Source organism: Oryctolagus cuniculus, chromosome 8 (genome assembly GCF_051225735.1).
Source record: "Oryctolagus cuniculus isolate XC-2025 breed Fujian yellow rabbit chromosome 8, ASM5122573v1, whole genome shotgun sequence".
In the NCBI taxonomy this organism is placed as follows: Eukaryota; Metazoa; Chordata; class Mammalia; order Lagomorpha; family Leporidae; genus Oryctolagus; species Oryctolagus cuniculus.
The window spans coordinates 77,797,480-77,811,339 of NC_142874.1; the positions used below are offsets into that span (position 1 = coordinate 77,797,480).

Consider the following 13,860-nt stretch of genomic DNA (forward strand, 5'->3'; position numbering starts at 1 on the left):
GCCAGATCTCATTTGTGTGGTAACTAATGGGGCATCTTATTGCAGAAATACAGTTAAATGTAATTATTGTTTCACAGTAAAATCTGACAATTTCACAGGGAATGTTTATACTTTAAATAAAAATGTATGAATCAGTGAATTATTTTTCTATTATACTCAATAATTCTATGTAGGCTATATATATGCTTGAAGTTACATATAAGAACACTATATATTATAAACTCATATTTATATATATTACTATTTTCAAATGAAGGATGGAGTGAGTGAGAGAAGTACGGTTACCTTCTTAAAAATTGTATCTATAAAATGTGTGAATCTGTTCTCTTTATATTAATAAAAATTCAAACCAATGAAAAGAAAAAGACAAATGTCCTAGTTTATTTGAAATATGACTGGGTATATATCGTATTGTTCTGTTTTTTAAAAGATCTACTTATTTATTTTGAAAGTCAGAGTTACGGAGAGAGAGGGAGAAACTGAAAGAGAGATCTCACATGTACAGGTTCAATTCCCACAAGCCTGCAGCCGCCACTACTGGGCCAGGCCATAGGCAGGAGCTTCATGCAGGTACCCTACATGGGTGGCAGGGACCCAAACACTTAGCCATATTCTGCTACCTTTCCCAGGTCCTCAGTAGAGAGCTGGATGGGAAGTGGAGCAACCAAGACGTGAACCACCGCCTACATGGGATGTTGGTGTCCCAGGCAGCCACTTTACCAACTACACCACAGTGCCAACCCCAGTATATGGTATTCCTAAGCTGTCTGACATTGTTTGACTTAAAATGCACAACTATGAACAATAATAATGAAGAAACATTGCTCAATCAAATATATGAGAAAATTTCAGCTTCCATTTAAGCAAAATAATTAGACTCCAGGACAAGGAAAAGCAAATTTTATAAAAAGTGTGTTTTTTTTTTTAAAGTGTTTTCTAAGATAAAGGAAAGTATCTTACAAATGAAAAAAAAAAGAATACTATTCAGTATTATATATAGTCATGCCATGCCTGTTGGTGTTTCAACAGAAAATAGACAAAGAATTCGTAGACATTATTTGTAAGAACATCAGCGATATTCAAATTATAGTTGGGCTAAATTCAGGATAAGGGGTTGTCATGTGTTCTTAAATATCAAGTCATGACACAACTAATCTCCATATTTGGTAATATACATATTTGGTTCAACCACATTTCTCAGGGCCGTCATCCTACCTAGGTTTTATTATTGGGGCTGATTCACTGTCTACTTTCAAGGAGTTCTCCATCTAGTGGCAGAAACAACAAAGTTGAATTTGGTTCTTTATTGTACAGTGAGAGCCTGGAAACCCATCTTACAGAACAAACACCTGAGTCCTAATGGGGGTCAGTAAACTTGCCTGAACAAAGAATATTAGATAGTTTTTAATGTTTACCATACCTAGAAACTAAGAGAAAAAAGTGGAACTCAAAGTAAAGAGACAAGATTTATGAGATCTGATTTTTTAAAAGAATTTTATTTATTTGAAAAGTTACAGAGAGGAAGAGACAAAAAGGGATCATTCACCAACTGGTTCATTCCCCAGATGGTTGCAATGGTCAGAGGTGAGCCAGGCCACATCCAGGAACCTGGAGCTTCAGCTGGATATCTCACCTGGATGGCAGGGCCTGTACACTTGAATCATCTTCTGCTACTTTTTTCAGGCCATTAGCAAGGAGCTAAGACAAAAGTGGAGGAGCCAGGACAGGAATTGGTGCACATATGGGATACAGGCATTGTAGGTGAAAGCTTTATCTGCTAAGACACAATGCTGGCCCCTGGACATAATTGTATTAAAGAATATTTTATTTCAACAATGTGGTCTGTCACTTGGAAATAAAATTGACATTTATATTAAACAGAAACATGAATTATTTTTAAAATATTTTTTTAATTTATTTGAGAGGTAGAGTTACAGACAGAGAGAGGGAGAGACAGAGAGAAAGGCCTTCCATCCACTGGTTCACTCCCTAAATGGCAGCTATGACCACATCCGAAGCCAAGAGCCAGGAACTTCTTTCAGGTCTCCCATATGGGTGTAGGGACCCAAGGATTTGGGCCATCTTCTGTTGCTTTTCCAGGCCATAGAGGAGAGCTGGATCAGAAGAGGATCATCCGGGACACAAACCGTGCCCATATGGGATGCCACAGCACTGGCTCCAACATGAATGATTTTTATACCTTAAAAACTTGTGAGGTGCGAAGATTAATTTACAGTGATGTCCATTTCTCTCATTGTTGTCATTATTGCAATCTCCAATTTCTTGTTACCTTAAGAGAAAAAGAAGTTCCTAGCTTGATTTTTTTGTTGTTGATGAAATAAATTTTAGCATGTGTGTGAATCCAACAGAAGAGTACTTGCACTTGACACTTAAATATCCATTGAGAAATATAAAATGTGGCCGGCGCCGCGGCTCACTAGGCTAATCCTCCGCCTTGCAGCACCAGCACATCGGGTTCTAGTCCCGGTCGGGGCGCCGGATTCTGTCCCGGTTGCCCCTCTTCCAGGCCAACTCTCTGCTGTGGCCCAAGAGTGCAGTGGAGGATGGCCCAAGTACTTGGTCCCTGCACCCCATGGGAGACCAGGAGAAGTACCTGGCTCCTGCCATCTGATCAGTGCGGTGCACCGGCTACAGCGCGCCGGCCACGGTGGCCATTGGAGGGTGAACCAATGGCAAAGGAAGACCTTTCTCTCTGTCTCTCTCTCTCACTGTCCACTCTGCCTGTCAAAAAAAAAAAAAAAAAAAAAGTGTGACTAGACAAGTAATCTTGATGCTAAACAATTTGTTTCAATTTTTAACTTAGTTTTTGTTGTTATATTCTATTTATATTTACAATTCTATTATCTTGAAGCAAAAGGGAAGAAAGAAAATAACTAAAAGTGTGATGCTTATGCACTATCATTTTACAAAACGTTGATTTATGAATGAAATGTTAAAAAATGATTCCTTCCCTTTTGATAAGATCCTTTCCTTTGATAGAAATTGTTGCGTGTTAAATTTTCCCAATTTTGTTTTGTCTACCAAATTCCTATTAAGAGGTTAATCTATTGTCTGACTATAAGGGGGTTTCAGGACAGGCTGCTAAGTGATTAAAGTAGACTGTCTCCAGTGTGTTGAGAAAATTACTGAAAATCAATACTCTCACACAAGATGCTCAGACACTGTCTGTCTTCAGGATGGTGTTAGTTTCTGAAAATTTTTCAGCTTTGTGTAATATCTTCTTCACAAATTAATTTGCCATACATGATGCTCATTCACTGCCTGCAGACATGTCAGAAAGTGCTATTCTCTGTTGGAAAAGATTCCTCCTCTTATACCATGTGCAGCAATTCAGCCACCGTGGAAAGATTGCGTAGGTTTTGAGGAAGAGGATTTCTTTTCCTGTACCAGTTGATGAAACTAGAGATCAGGAAGATGAGCTATAGGTGTTTAGGGAAAGCAGCCCCATTATGTTCCCATGACAGAGCTTTCTTAGAGAAAAGGGAAAACAAAACTAGTACTTTGGGCTCTGAATCTCCAACATCATCTGCTACATTTCCCAGCCTATTAGCAGGCAGCTGGATGGGAAGAGGAGCAGCCAGGACATGAATCATCACCCACATGGGATGGCTGCATCCCAGATGTTGGATTTACTTGCTATGCCACAGTGCCTACTCTTTAAACCAGCATCTTAACTATTAGGCCAAATGCCCACCCTGCAGCAATAATTTTACAAGAAGACATTCATTTAATTAGTCCTTGGTTCAAAGTCCATTTACCTGGGACTTTGGGTAGTTTTACAGATATACTTAAATAAACGAGTATAGGAACATTATTTAAAGTTTGCAGTAGCAGTTAAAGCAATATGCTGCGATACCTAACTGGAAAACTGAAAAGACATATGTAAAACAAAATTGATTGAAAAATCTAAAAATCTTAGTGTTTATAGAATCAGAGTTCTCAGTAAAACAAAGAAAGATTTAATTATAATAATTGAATGAGTAACAGGGATGTAAAATAAAAGATGTTTGAACATGAAAAGTCAAAGTTGTGAGGAGTCAATGTTATGAAAAAGAATAAACTGTATCCTTAAAGTAGACATGAAGGAAACTCAATGGATGCAACAATAGCATATAAATAAGAGGGAGATGATGTTGGCTATTCAAGATTTTTTTCATATTTCTTTTATTTATTTATTATTTATTATTTGAAAGAGTTACAAAGAGAGGTAGAGACAGAGAGAGAGGTCTTCCATCTGCTGGTTCACTCCCTAGATGGTCGCAAAGACCAGAGCTGCGCTGATCCAAAACCAGGTGCCAGGAGCTTCCTCTGGATCTCCCATATGGGTGCAGGGGCCCAAGGACTTGGGCCATCTTCTGCTGCTATCCCAGGCCATAACAGAGAGCTGGATTGGAAGAGGAGCGGCTGGGACTAGAACCGGCGCCCATATGGGATGCTGGCGCTTCAGGCCAGGGCTTTAACCCACTGGACCACAGAGCCGGCCCTGGCTATTCAAGATTGAATCAAATATCTACAAAGAAGGACAGAATATAAATATCTTTAGAAGGACAGAAATGTGTGCTCTAGATTCTAATATCAAAATAAGTGCATTTAAATTGACTTAAAATATTGAGCAGATTTAGGGCATGCTGTAGCTGATTGTTTCTAAACTTTGTAGAATAAGTCTGCTTTAGAAATGCAAGAGGTGGAGAGGGTCTAGAAACAGCATAAAATAAAACATTATGCAAATATTGCTACCCCCTTCCTGCTTTAAGGGTCACAAGTAAGGCTGAGTAAACAGTGTTTGCCTGAGAAGATACCAGAGAAAGTTTTCAGTTTTAATTGCAGCAAGAAGTTGAAAGGGTCAGGAGAAGTTAGGAATGAGAGTTTGTGTTTCAAAGAAAGCAGATATTTTAGAGTGTCTAGTGAAATGAACCAGAAATAGAAGAGGTGGCTTTGAGGAAAAGCAAGAAGTTGCCTCCCCATATGTGGCTAGTATGAAGGAAATGACATGCAACCAGGGGAGCCCCATGTTGGGGGTTATATGCATTGAGAACATAAAACAGTATATATGCTGAGTGTCCCTTATCTGAAATACTGGGAATCAGGAGAGTTTGTTCTCAAAATTTTCCTGATTTTTGGAATATTTGCTTATCAATAAAGAATTATCTACAAGATGAGATCTAAGACTAAACACGAAACTCACTTTTGCTTCATATATATCTTACATACATGACCTGCAATTAATTTATGCAGTATTTCGGGGGCACTCACTTTTTGGCCTTGAATTTTCACATGAGGTTATGTGTAGTTTAATGCCTGCAGTGTCATGCTGCTGCTATAAAGGCTTTGCACTTCAGAGTATTTTGCATTTTTAACCAGTCACAGAATTTCCTAGAGTGTTGCAACAAAGCTCACTATGGTTTGAACACACCAGATCGCATTACAATCAACATTAATTTAATGAGCTAAAACTCATCAAAGCACATACATCTAAATAAGCACTTAGTCTCAGATATTTCATCCTATCTGATTTTTTTTCTTCCTAATCTATTTGTCATTAGCGTATTCATTCTGAATTTCATTGGTTTGTTTATCCTATGAACATTTATGAATATGTGTTTAGGGTCACTGTCTGCTATCTAGATGGCAAGGTATCACAAATTAAGATACTAAAAACAGAGTCTACATTCTCTAAAATTGTACTGGTATATTTATCTTACAGAAAGCAAACAAAATTTATGATATAGACAGCAAAAAGGGAGGATTTAACAAACTAGGATACCGCAAACCTTAGTGCAATGAGCTAGAACAAAGACCATGATGCGGGTCTGCCTTGGGCATAGGGGGTGAAGCCTCCTCCTGCAGTGCCATCATCCTGAATGGCCGCCTGTTTGAGCACCAACAGCTCCACTTCCAGCCCAGCTCTCTGCTATGGCCTGCGAAACAGTAGAAGATGGCCCAAGTCCTTGGGCACCTGCACCTTTGTGGGAGACCAGGAAGATGCTCCTGGCTCCTGGCTTCCACCTGGCCCAGCTGCAGTCATTGCAGCCACATGGGGCGTGACCCAGGGGGTGGACGAACTCTCTTTCTCCCTCTCTCTCTCTTTCACTCTCACTCTCTCTCTCTCCCTGCCTCTGCCTCTCTGTAACTCACTTTCACATAAATAAGTAAATAAATTAAAAAAAAAAAGACTACCAGGACTACTAGATTTTTATTTTCTACACATGCACATCTTTTGGCTATTTTTAACCAAAAACTCCACAAATAAACATTTTCATTATTGATTTTAGTTTTTACTTTTGGAAAAATTATTTATCTGAAAACATCTTATAAGCCATTTACCAGCATTGCACTTGATTGGCTGGTTTGTTGATTGATTATGGTTTTGTTTTGCTTCTTCATTCACAGGGTCATGATGGAATGTAACAGCATGAGAATAGAGACTTCCTTGGTGGCAATATGCCTGAGGAGATAAATCTTCCCGAAATGTTGGGGATTAAGTCAACTAAAATGGTTCTATATATCCTATAGATATATCCTATATATCCTATATATCCTAGCTCTCTGTTAACAAAATAATAGGAAAGTTTTCCCCAGCAGGGAAGAAAATATCCTTGGCCGCAGATTACCTCAGTACTGCATTTGGACGTACAGGACACCTAACATCAGAATTATGTCACCCTAAATCATACGAAAATTCACTCTGTTTCATATTTTTAAGAGATTATTTCACTACATTGACTCCCAATTTGCTGTATTCTAAAAATTTACTGAAAGAACAGGGACACAAAATCTTTTCTAAAGTAGAAGTGAAATGAAACAGTGAAAAATTACTGTGCAAGCTGACACATTTTCTCTTCTTCTGTTCCACGTTACTCAATTGTTAAAGTTTTACTGAAAGGCCGATCCTTAGTAGTAGGCTAAGCCATAGAGTAGGCTAAGCCTCTGCCTGAGGCACTGGCATCCCATATGGGCATCGGTTCGTATCCTGGATGCTCGTCTTCATATCCAGCTCTCTGCTTATGGCCTAAGAAACAGTGGAATATGGCCCAAGTGCTTGGACCCCTGCACCTATGTGTGAGACTCCTGGCTTTGGATTGGCTTAGATCCAGTCATTGCAGCCATTTGGGGAATGTACTAATGGATGGGAGACTTTTCTGATCTCCCTTTCTCTGTAACTCTACCTCTCAAATAAATAAGTAAAATCTTTAAAAATAAAAATGCTTTATTGAAATGCAATGACTTTATCACTTCTTTCTATGTAATTTTAATTATGACTTCTATGTTAACCTTTATCTCACCTCCATTTTGTTTATATCTGCAGAACTACTAGGATTATAGGATTTCACTCCACAATGAGGGGGTCTGTACTTTCATTTCACATATTTCTTTTTTCTTTTTTTTTAATTTTTATTTGACAGATAGAGTTAGACAGTGAGAGAGACAGAGAGAAAGGTCTTCCTTCCGTTGGCTCACTCCCCAAAATGGCCACTACGGCCGGCGCTGCATCAATCTGAAGCCAGGAGCCAAGTGCTTCCTCCTGGTCTCCTATGCGGGTGCAGGGCCCAAGCACCTGGGCCATCCTCTACTGCCTTCCCGGGCCACAGCAGAGAGCTGGACTGGAAGAGGAGCCGCCGGGGCTAGAACCCGGCACCCATATGGGATGCCGGTGCTGCAGATGGAGGATTAACCAAGTGAGCCACAGCGCCAGCCCCTCATTTCACACATTTCAAAGCTGTCTCTCATGCATAACCTGAATTTGACATGGAATAATATACCTTCAACAAAAACTTTAAAAGTAATATTTATTTCTTCATGTATACATCATGATGTAATGATTGTTATGAAAAGAAAGGAATAATGTACAACTTTCATCATTTTATTGCCTGAATTCTCTTTCTATTATATATATGTGTAGTTTATTTTCTCAATATTTGTTTATTTATTGAAATCGCAGAGCAAAACAGAGACAGAGACAGAGGCATTCAGACAGAGACATTCCAAATGCTGGTTTATTCTCCAAATGCTCCTAATAGCTTGAATTGGACAAGGAAAAAGCCAAGAGCTTGAGAATCAAACTGTGTGTCTCATTAAGAGGGCAAGGATCCTCCAAGTACTTGGGTCATCACTGCTGCCTACCTGGGTGCACATTAGCAGAAAGTTGGAATGCAAAGAGAAGAGAGAGAAGGAGAGAAACACACACACACACACACACACACACACGGCGGGGGGGGGGGGGGACAGGTCTCCCACATGGGTGGCAGGAATGCAAGTACTAGGCTGTCTTCTGCTGCTACCTAAGTGGATTTACAGGGAGCTGAATCAGGACAGAGTAACAGAAGTAACAGAGTGACAGAGTACAGGCACTTGGATACAGGATGGTGATGTCTAGAGCAGCGAATTAATCCACTGCATCACAATGTCTCCCTCAGTAATTTATACTTTTGATGAAGAAGAAAAGAACTTCTAAACATTTTCATCTCAAAAAACAGGCAATTTACTACATTTTTTTATATTCAGTATTTCTCATTTTGGGCAACCAAAGAGTAAATTAGGATAAAGAATAAATGCAGGGCCAGTGCCACGGCTCACTAGGCTAATCCTCCGCCTTGCGGCGCCGGCACACCGGGTTCTAGTCCCGGTCGGGGCGCCGGATTCTGTCCCGGTTGCCCCTCTTCCAGGCCAGCTCTCTGCTGTGGCCAGGGAGTGCAGTGGAGGATGGCCCAGGTGCTTGGGCCCTGCACCCCATGGGAGACCAGGAAAAGCACCTGGCTCCTGCCATCGGATCAGTGGGTGCGCCAGCCGCAGCAGCCATTGGAGGGTGAACCAATGGCAAAGGAAGACCTTTCTCTCTGTCTCTCTCTCTCACTATCCACTCTGCCTGTCAAAAAAAAAAAAAAAAAAAAAAAAAAAAAAGAAGTAGATAAATTATATCAGCATCTACTCATTCAAATTCTTGTCCAGTAGCAGAACTTCAGTGATAAAATGTATTGGATCCAAAATCATGTAGTATTTTACTTCATATTTATTGCGTACATTTCTTTAAGTAATTTTAAATAATTGAATTTCCAAGAAATATAAATTAAAATGCTAAATAGGAAAAATAAAAGTGCACAATAAAATTATTTGGACATGTCATATGGCTTGCCTATAATTTTTTCCACATTAAATTTTCACAACTGTCAAAAAGCTATTAGGAACCCTCATTTTGGCAGTATATCTGGTGGCAAAGTGGTTTCTTTACAGATAGTTAGGTTTCAAATTTCTAGAGAGACTGGGTTGCCTCTGCTGTTTACATAAATATGTGGTTCATTACTGTAGGTAATGAGACTCCATCTGCCCTTCTACAATTTTCTACTTCACAACTTATGTTGTAATAAAAGCTTAAGTATTGGAAAAATTCTTAATATTTTCTGGCTCTGAGAACATGCTGACTTTCTAAAATTACCTAGTATTACAAGAATCTGCCAAATGTAATTTTTGATTTAATTGAAATTAAACAAAGAAAACTTTCAGTTATCAAAGTTCGAAAACAGATTTTAAATCATGATTCTTTAACATAACATTTGGAAAACAATCTTTTATTTTTGTAATATTTTCAAATCTCCAAAAAGTTTTCATAGTTTTATCACAATGCAACCAATATATAGAACCTTAGAATTTGAAAAAAAAAAAATGTTCAGTAATTCTCACAAGGAAATAACCTTAAATAATGTTAAGGAACAGATACATAAGAAAATAAAGTAAATTTGCTTTGATCAGTAATTCTCATTCTGTGCTTCACAGAAAATACATGTCTGGGCACCTTTCCAGTCCTATTAAATTAAAATCCTTGAGAATTATGCCTCCCACCCCAAACCAAAAGTTGAGAATATTCTTTGAGGATCATACATCCTCATAACAACAAAGTGTCCATGCTAAATATGGCTTGTGAGTGTTATGAAATGTTGGCATAAACACATAAAGATTTAATGCTAAAATTCAAGGTACATAAAAAATACACAAATGCAAAGTGACCTTGCTTTATAAAAGTTCATGTAATTTTTGAATTGTTGTATTCACATGAATTTATAAGGTCAAACTTATCTTCAACAATTAATATTTGCTTATGTTAATGAATTCTGAATGATTTTCCCATTTGCTTATTCTTGTATAATAATTTATATTTCTGAGCTTTCATAGCAATCAAAGATGAGTATTACTCATTACATACAAAAGTAAAACATAAATTTACACACTGGAGATATAATGAACTCATCTAACATAATATGTATTTGGCCAGATTCTAAGAGACAATTTTATTGTCAAAATATATTTTAATATCTTACTCAGTTATTCAGTGTGGAATCACTTCACTATGCTGTTTAGAAAAAAATCACTTTTTCTGGAATTTGGTCTATTATTCTGATAGTCATTTGTTGATTAGGACTTCCATGATAAAATACACAGATGGTTATTTCCACATTGGTGAGGGACCCTGAAGTCTCAGAGTCTCAGATCCAGATGTCAGCAGGATTGCTTTCTTCTGGGCGCTTTCTCTTTGGCTTCTTCCAGTTTTTCATAAGCCCTTTTCTTTTAGTTTGTTTGTGTCCTAATTTCTTTACAAAGATCACAGTTTTAATTGAAAAATCTCCTGTAATTATCTCATTTATCCCTACTTACTTTCCTATATTCAAATCAAGTCATTTTCTGTGATACTGGAGCTTAGATGTACAGCATACTAGTTTTTAGAAAATACAATTCCATCTTCAAAAATGTTCACCAAAAATTTGACATCAGCTTAAACCCCAGACCCAGCGCTTTTTACTTCACCAACAATAATCCATCTATACAGAATTTATCAGTACTCTCCAAAGTCCCCTCTCTATATCACATACTTATATTACTGTCATGCAAGTAATATTAAACTTGTTCCTACACTTGTATACTCAACTGGGCTTTAGTAAATGGTATTTATAACTCTTATTGAGATGATTGATGCATATGTAATTTTACAAACAGATCTTCAGTCCCTAAAGGTCGGGAACTTTTTCTTAGTTTGTTAAATTAAGTTTTTGGCACATCATTCAGAATCAATGAATATTTATTGTTGTATGAATAATTTTAATATTAGAATTTAATATTACTATTTACTATTCATATGAAAGGAATCAATAAAATTTGCAGAAGTTAAATTCTAGTCATTTTTATATTTTCCCAACATGGTGAATGCATAGGACATTTGTACTTTGGTTTTTTAAATGTTATTTTCATTTTGACAAAACATCTGACTTTTTTAAAATTTAGGAATCTGCCTTTTCTTATCAGCTCTCATAAAGATCCAGTCAATGAGACTCTTCTTTCCAGAAGTCTGAATTTGAAACAGATCACAAACATAGGATAGATTAAGTGTTCAGGTAACCTGATGATAATTCTGTGGTCTCTCTTATCTCATCTTTGGAGACTGAGGTGGTTTATATTTCCTTTGGTTGTGTGATTCTGTCAGCTACCTAGAGTCAGTTCCAGCTATCCAGAATTTGGCTTCACTCAGTCAGACTTAGTAATCTAGCAGATTGCTGCCAGAGAATCCAAACTTAAAAGTTGGGGTATTTTGTTACTTAGAAGCATTACTCTATTTAGCCATAAAGTGTTGTATATTTTAAAATAACTAGAAGAGAGAATTTTGAGTGAGCTTTTACAAACAAATGATAAATGTTTAAGGTGATGGATATGCTTATGACCCAGATTTGATAAACTCAAGTGTATATATGCATGGAAATATCATATTGTATCCCAATTATACAATTATTATGTACCAATCAAAAGTTATAAATATTAAAAGCATATATAATATGTGCATTTATTTTTAAAGATTCTCAATATTTCATGCTTAAAACAAAATTCCAATAAAGGAAATATTTTTGGTGGTGTCAAAAGTATCATTCTACATATAATGATCAATTATTTAAAAAAAAAAATGGACTTGCAGACAAGAAGATGGCTATGGGAGTCAGCTACAAATTTGCTGTGTTAACATCCCAGCAAATTGTATTTGTTGTGTTGTGGTGTGTCCATGATATAAGTTTTGTGATCACTGTACACTATCATGCTACAAGTAGTTATTCATTACATGAGGATTAGACTGGTTATTCCTTCCTTCTTGTGTGGGGAGACAATGTTCTTCCAAATCATCTCTGCAAATTTTGATGGTTTTAGGTGATGGGAAGATCAGTGGTACCTTAGAGATTTAAAATATATGTCCCCCCCCAAAAGCATAGCTGCTCCTAAGTTTATCTGCTTATAATATTTATTTGAAGAGTAAGGGTTTGATTTCTTGGGACTCTTCAAAGAAATATAGGGCATGAAACAATGAAGGTAATAACTGTATTATAAAAATTGATATCATAACAGGTCTCAATTTCACACATTTTTTTTTTTCCTTAAGACTTGTCTATGGGGGTAAGGGTTGGCCTAGTTGTTAAGATGCTGCTTGGGATTCCCACATTCCAGATAGACCAATGGAACAGAATAGAAACACCAGAAATCAATCCAAACATCTACAGCCAACTTATATTGAATCAAAGATCTAAAATCAATTCCTGGAGCAAGGACAGTCTATTCAATAAATGGTGCATGAAGCAAGACCCCTATCTTACACCTTACACAAAAATCCACTCAACATGTATTAAAGATATAAATCTACCACCCAACACCATCAAATTATTAGAGAACATCGGAGAAACCCTGCAAGATATAGGCACAGGCAAAGACTTCTTGGGAAAGACCCCAGAGGCACAGGCAGTCAAAGCCAAAATTAACAATTGGGTTTACATCAACTTGAGAGTTTCTGTACTACAAAAGAAACAGTCAGGAAAGGGAAGAGGCAAACGACAGAATGGGAAAAATATTTGCAAACTATGCAACATATAAAGGATTAATAACCAGAATCTACAAAAAGATCAAGAATCTCCACAATATCAAAACAAACAACCCACTTAAGAGATGGGCCAAAGACCTCAATAGACATTTTTCAAAAGAGGAAATCCAAATGGCCAACAGGCACATGAAAAAATGTTCAGGATCACTAGCAATCAGGGAAATGCAATTCAAAACCACAGTGAGGATTCACCTCACCCGGGTTAGAATGGTTCACATACCGAAATCTACCAACAACAGATGCTGGCGAGGATGTGCGAAGAAAGGACACTAACCCACTGTTGGTGGAAAGCAAACTGGAAAGCCACTATAGAAGTCAGTCTGGAGATTCCTCAGAAACCTGAATATAACCCTACCATACAACCCAGCCATCCCACTCCTTGGAATTTATCCAAAGGAAATTAAATTGACAAAATAGAGCTGTCTGCACCTCAATGTTTTATTGCAGCTCAATTTACAACAGCTAAGGCATGGAATCAACCTAAAGGCCCATCAACAGTAGACTGGATAAAGAAATTATGGGACATGTACTCTATCGAATACTACACAGCAGTGAAAAAATGAAATCGGTCATTTGCAATAAAATGGAGGAATCTGGAAAACATCATGCTGAGTGAATTAAGCCAGTCCCAAAGGGACAAACATCATATGTTCTCCCTGATTGGTGACAAATAACTGAACACCTAACAGGAAACCTGTTGAAGTGAAATGGACACTATGAGAAACAAAACTTTGATCAGCCCTTGAGCATGTTTTCAGAACAAACAATAAATAACAAAATGCCTGCATACTTACCTCAACTTACACTACTCAACATAATATATACTTATGGACTCATAGATAATATCCATTATCTTAGCCAAAATCAACATATAAGCATGTTACGATAATTGAATAAAATTAGAAATAAGTGAAAGAGTAAATAACCTGTTCTATATGGTT

General features: G+C 37.3%; 1 long non-coding RNA gene across 1 annotated transcript in view; it reads right to left on the reverse strand.

Annotated features, from left to right (window-relative positions):
* Positions 1–1,481: 1,481 nt before the first annotated feature.
* LOC138843382 (uncharacterized) overlaps positions 1,482–13,860 on the reverse strand; it is a 54,515-nt gene continuing 42,136 nt past the window's right edge. The window contains exon 3 of the long non-coding RNA XR_016212033.1: positions 1,482–2,290. This is a non-coding gene — a long non-coding RNA (uncharacterized LOC138843382). The remainder of the gene's footprint in view (positions 2,291–13,860) is intronic.